The 6,595-nt window shown below is 39.8% G+C and overlaps 1 long non-coding RNA gene across 1 annotated transcript; it reads left to right on the top strand.

Annotated features, from left to right (window-relative positions):
• The first annotated feature begins 65 nt into the window (after positions 1-65).
• On the top strand, positions 66-1,259 carry LOC146596671 (uncharacterized). Its single transcript, XR_014895653.1, has 3 exons — positions 66-89; positions 450-502; positions 803-1,259. It is a non-coding gene; the product is annotated as an uncharacterized LOC146596671 (long non-coding RNA).
• Positions 1,260-6,595: the final 5,336 nt, after the last annotated feature.

Raw genomic sequence — 6,595 nt, forward strand, 5'->3', positions numbered from 1 at the left:
GGCGCGCAGCGCCCCCGGGCGGGCGGGGTAGCGGGGGAAGAGCAGAGCGCGGGGGTTGAGGAGAGGGGAGGGACGGCCCACGCCTCGAGGTGAGAGGGGGCAGGGCGCCGCGGGGCGCGGGGAGGGCCGGGCCGGGCCGGACCGGGCGGCCGTCTGCCTGCCGCGGCGGAGTCTCCTCCCGGCGAGGAAAAGGCGAGAGCAGCGGGCGGCAGCCGCCCGGCCCGACACGGCGGGAGGTGGAGCGGCGCCCCCCGCGCGGCGGCTGCTGCAAGCCTCTGAGCAGCCGCGCGCCGCGCCCCTGAGGGGCCGCTTTGCCCTTGGGGCGCCCCCGCGGCGGGAAGCGTCGTGCCGGGCTGGGCAGCGGGGCGGGCGTTGCACGGGGGAGCACTGCTTGGGTGTTGCGGAGGGGGAAAAATGTACGAGTGACTGCATGAAATCTCCATTTACAGGAGCTATCGTGAGAAAAGTACCATTAATTCCTACCAAAGAACGGTAAGAGCAGGTAGGGGACACCTTGTTTGATAAAAACGTTTGGTTCTATTTTTTTGTACCTTATGTAGCCGCACAGGAACATATGAGAGGTTTTTATCACATATCACATTGTAATAACTGCCGAGTACTTAGTGTTGGGAACAAAAACCTTGAAATTTGCCACTCCTTTTCATTCTTGGAAGTGTGGAGAAAGCTGGATCTTGAAAATTTGTTGGAAGAAATTGTAAACTCTGAAGATGACGAATACTTTGCACACAGTATGTCCTGGTATAAGGAAAACATTTCTTTTTTTTTTTTTTTTTGGTGCTAGGTGAATATGATGCTCTTGCAGTTGTACTATTGCAGTTGACTGAGAAATGCAAGATTCACTGTGCACTGTGTTGCTTCTTGAAATCATATGCATCTTACTGAACACGCGAGCTTATTTGGAATGTGGAGGTAAATGAAGACGTATCCAAGTTATCTTTGAATGGAAAAACACTATCATCATAATGCTTGAGACTGGATCTGCTGTCATGCAAGATAATAGAAATCTTTGCTTAAAAGGAGCAGTACTTCTGGCTGGGGTGGAAGGGGAGAAAACCAGGTTGACCTTCTGATGAACTGACTACATAAAAACTATTACATAATGAACATATGCTTCTACTGATTATTATTCCGTAAGCTTTCTGATTCAGTGCTCTTCCATGCAAAATTTTTGTTAACTTGGAACTGAGTTTTATTTTGGGTAAGATTTTTCAAATATATTTGGTAAGAGTTGGAGGCGAAAACGGTGTTTTTTTTTTTTAATTAAGTGGAGCAAAGTCCAGCTAATGCTTAAAAAGACAGATGGCCTTTGAATGGATAGTTAGTGTAGGCAGCTGAAATAATAAGCAGGATCACATGAGAAGAGTGTGACCTAGAGCAAAGTGTTTTTGCCTCKTTGATGTAGTAGAGCTATCTGGTTTTGACAGCAAAAAGGCTTAAGTTTAAGCAGACTACCTGCAGGATTACTTCGGTCTTCCTGAGTAACCATCATGATTAGTGAGAATTTCGGTTTTGAGCCAAGTCTTCTATTACCTAATGAGARTAATGCTGCCAGTAACTCTTGGGCATGTACCAACTGTGGAGAAAAGTTCCATCTTTTTGTCTGGGTTGGTGATAAACTTTTCAGTGTTTGACTTCCATGAGGTACTGTAATTGGGTTGAGACTTTATTATGGGACAGAGAATGCATGTTACTCTGAAGCAAGCAAGATTCTTCTTTAAAATGAAAATAGTGCTGAATTATAGGTTTGGTAGTAAAATTCTCTATTTTTTGGCTATAGAAACCCGTAGGCATGAGCAGCTGTGGGTTTAGAGCTTTGAGGAACAATTGTTTGGCAAGTGTCTGCAGATACAGCCTTCACATTCTTCCTGGAGGCAAGTTGTTTCACCTGAATTTTGCTTGCAGATCAAGTTGTATTTACCTTGATTGATTCCTCCTTACTAGTGATTTAAATACCTCACATTATATTATTTTTCGGTACATAACAGTGATTTTTATGTCCAAGAGCACAAAACCACCTTGTCTGCTTATCCCCCAAAAAACCAACAAAAAAACAAAACAGAAAAAAACCCAAGCCCCCCAAAAACCCACTAAAACTTGAGAGCTTTCATTCTCTTAAATTTTTCTTTTTGTTCCTGATTAGCTGATTGCCTTGTTCAATTACTCTTTTTTTCCCTAGGATTACAAAGAAAGGAAAATGCCTATAGTACCTCTACTGGAAGCTGTTTGCACAGGAATTCCCTGCTCTGGCTTGAAATTAATTGGAGTTGTGGGAGGGGAAGTTCTGTTGCTGCAAGACAGTGATTACTGGAACCAAAAGGTTTATTTTAGAACAGCACCTTAGCTGTCTTAGTTTTAAGTATATGTTAGGAATGCTGAAGGTACTTGCTCCTGGCTTTGTCTGGCAGGATGGATTAGATGACCTCTCAAGACCTTGTGTGGATCATATATAAGGATGTCTGTACTAGTTTGCCTTCTGCTTCTCCAGTCTACACTGAAAGAAAAAAAAATCTATAGCTATTTAAAGTTGAGACTTCCTTCCCACTGTTTCCAAAAAGGAGGAGGCAAAAGAAAGAAAGGCAAATTTATAAAGCAGGCACTGAACCCCACTCACACTATGGAGAAATAACTTGATTCTGTTTGCTGTAGGATGAAGCATTTTCACTTGGCAAAAAAGATGGTATTGTACAAAAAGCAGAAGAAAATACATTTTGATACAGAAACCATGATTAGAATATCTGTAACTATTTCTTCTGGGTCTCTAGTATACACAGAGAAGGGAAGATTTTTTCCTTTCTGCAAAAGGCACGGTGGTTTATGGGAAATTAGCAAATGATTCAAAAGAATATAGTAATTTATTTGCAAAGGGAAGAAATCCTAAAGCATATACAAAAGAAATTTGCTGCACACAGCCTCTGCAAAGAAAGCAAATCTCTAAAGAGACACCATGGAAGATAAATACCTATCTATCTTAGTATCTAAAAGGACTGCCTTTTATTTCAAGTGAAGTGCTGCATTCCAGCCTTGGTATCCTGCGACATGAGAACGGACCCGTTAGGATCACTCCTGTCAGTTTTCTATGCTGCTGAAGGCTTCTGCCTTTTAACATCATACCCCAAAGAGATGGAGAACTTTTGACCACAGTGTTCACATGATTTTGTGAATGTTTTCTTCATGATTCATGGTGATTGTCTCAAATCTTCACCATGTTCTTCAAAAAAATGTTTGCCTCTTTTCCTAGAGGAAAGTTAGTTACTTTTCATTTTCATGAACTCAGATTCAGCTGTTACTTGGGGAAGATTGTATGCTTCAATCTATAAGTTACATACCTCTTCTCTGCTGTTAACTTCTAAACTAGAATGAGTTTCCCTTGCTATAGCGTTATTACCATATAGGTTCAGCACAAGATTGCCCCCATATTCATCTTCATTCTTAAACTGTTGTTCATTGGATATTTCTATAGAAGACCTTAAAGACATTAACCTTTGAAAGATGGTCACTTCTTCTGTATTCCTGAAAAGCCCTTGCTACAGCACATTTTTTTGCTTAGATGTTTTTAGAAGATCGTATTTATGGAAGCTGACAGTCTTACTTCCTCAAGTATCTAAATGCTGGAGACTTTCAGTAGTAAATAGGTATCTAACAATCTTCCCACAGTCTAGACCATTACTTTCCTGTAGAATAGTTGCCCAGACTTCAGTTTTGAAGGGTGGATCTGAGGGAGATGGGAAAAAAAGGAACCCAACTGATAGCATTAAAAATTGCAATTAAAATGCAACTTTTCAAGACATTTTCCGTAAAGCACAATCAGGTACTCATGAAGGAGAGAACTAATGATTAAACAGTCTAATACAATTGAGTGGTGTGGTAGTGAAAAGTACATAAAATTAAAATGGCAAAGAGGAGCTGAGGCACTTGCTTGACTTGACTGTCTCTTTCCAAGGCTAAGGAAGACTGTGTAGGAGTGCTGCCTCCTCATTTTTTTCAAGAGCGCCTAAGCTTTCATTTTCTTGCCAGTGTCTTTCCTACAAGGAATCTAACTGTGGTGCCAGCTCCAGACTAACAGCGTTTTTTTGGAGGTGGGATGGGATTTTTTCCAATAAATTATTATGATGTTTGTTGTTTGTTCAGTTGTAGAACTTGGGATGCTAAGAAAACAAAGATGAAGCAAACCTAAATCACTGCTAGAAGTGATATGTGGTAAGACACTGGACTTTAATGGCATCAGATTAAATATTAACTAGTCTTGTGACCTGAATTTATGCTGTGTACTCTCTGCTGAATACTTATGTTATATAGGAATCTAGTAAAATTAAAACAATACATTTGATGGAATCATTTTCTGAGAATCTAGATCTTAATATACAGTAGGAAGAATTATTATTTTAATGGGACTGTTTTTCTTTGGAAGGAAAAATTATATTTGTGCGAATTCTGTTCTTCTGTGGATCTTGGCCTTCAGTGTGTCAGTCAAACATCTGGAAAATAGAAATAAATGCACACGGTCACTTGTGAATTCTTTGGAGAGAGTCTAAGTACACGTTCTTTAACTTCTGCTCTAAATGATGATTCGGTAGAATGATAAATGGTTGTATTGCCAGTTGCATACAAGTGATTTTCCTGACACATGAGCAAGCATACCTTATCAAACTGAGTGTTGTGAAGGCACTAGGTGTACATGAAAGACGTCGTCAGAATTTTTCCAGATCATCTCTTCAATTAAAAAAACAAATGAAAAAATCCTACTCTAAGTGCTTAAACCCTGAAATCTTTCAAGAAGGGGGAAGTGAAATGGAGTCATATCATGCTGCTCCAAGAATTTAAATTCTGCATCTATCAAAGGCAAACATTCTTGTCCTTAAGGACATAATGAAAACTGTTGCATGGAGTTATTTACAGTAACAGGCTCATTTCCAGAATATGGAGAGGACCAGAAACTGCCTCCTGTTACGTACTTCTGATGACAGTGTTTTCGGGCACAGACCAGGTCTGCAGCACCACCAATTTTATAAGAACCTCAAGAACAACTCTGCAATGCTGAGGAAGACATGAAATGAAAGCCCTTCTGGGGAGAAAACACTTTGGACAGACATTTGGAAAACTTGTCCTCAAGTGAAAAGTAAACGTAGGTTTGTTTTGCTTTCTCAGTAATTCTTGTACTTTTTATTTCTTCACCTTCAAAGTTGTCTTGCTGCTAATGTGTCTGAACTGAACGAGATAACTATTCTTTAATTGTACTTCCTACCCTAGAAGAAGAATCTGTAACGGAATCACTTTTTCACTGTCTTATTTCCTTTTTGCTTTTGATTCAGTACCATTCTTGAATTTTACTGGCACTTACGCAGACTTTTTAAAGCACTATATACATCTACATTTTCCTTGCTTTGTCATTCTGCCTAACCTACTTTCTGTAGGTACCTCAGTGTAGGTACCTAAATCACCAGATTCTTGAGACTGCCTGGTTTTGATAAGACTTAAGCTACACTGAGACTATTGTTATATTAGTAATACTTCCAAAGATTGCTTTTAAAATTTTAAGTAAAAAGAACTGAGCGCTTAACATTATACTTGTCACTTCTGTCTCCTTGAACTGCAGATGCAAATAAAGTATGAAATGATATATGGATTTAGCTGTTAAATCACTGTGAACCTTTTTTCTTCTGCAGTGTTAAAGAAAACTAACAAATATCTTTCAATGTAAAGGTGTTTTTTGAATTGAGTTAGGAAGAGGAGTGGGAACRGTATTCACATCATGTGACTTTATTTCTTTATATGCTCTGGTGAGCATATAAACAGCACATAAAAAGCATGTATGAGCAATAGAGCTCATGCAGAGTAACTGCACTTTTTCAGACTGCCCTCTGGAAGAGCTTACCTGTTTCTTGACTCTGCAGGGAATACTGTATAAAAGGAGGTGTGTAAAATCAGASTATGAACTTGCCCCTTATGTATAACCTCACTGTACAGTGTAACTGATGTATTGCATGCCAATTGCTGAAACAAAAGTTTGATTCAGTTTTGTAATTCTTTGAGCTTCTAATCATTAACTCTTCAGTACTTATATCAGTAGGGTAAACCTCCTGACCTGGTGGACACTCCAGAGGTGAACCATTGCTAATTAACTYAATGGCATTGTCTTGTGTTGAAAACAAGCCAATGTGTTGACACAAGGTGTGGCTTAGGCAGCTCAAAAATGTTTATTATAAGTAGTTGTAGGGCCACAAGTTTTTAACTCACTTTGTGCATTTCCAGTGAGCCTGTCAGGACAGATATGAATCATTTGAGATGGAGCACACCAGTTATTGATAATCTTTCATACTAACATGAAGCATCTTTCACCAATTCCAATTAGTGATGGAATGAATGTATTTTTAGAAAATGACAGAAGTCCTCTTGTCTAATAACTTTTATTAACCTGGGGAGTATAGAACTGAGCATGCATTTAGTGATAGCTGGGACTTTATGGGAGTCTGACATTCTCCTTCCCTGTCGTATCAACTAGAATAAACAGTTGGAAATTTTCAAATACCTCTGACCTGGCTGTTCTGCAGACCTAAGGATCAAAGAACTACTATGC

Source organism: Rhea americana, unplaced genomic scaffold, assembly GCF_003343005.1.
Source record: "Rhea americana isolate MKP2758 unplaced genomic scaffold, rheAme1 scaffold_2, whole genome shotgun sequence".
NCBI lineage: Eukaryota > Metazoa > Chordata > Aves > Rheiformes > Rheidae > Rhea > Rhea americana.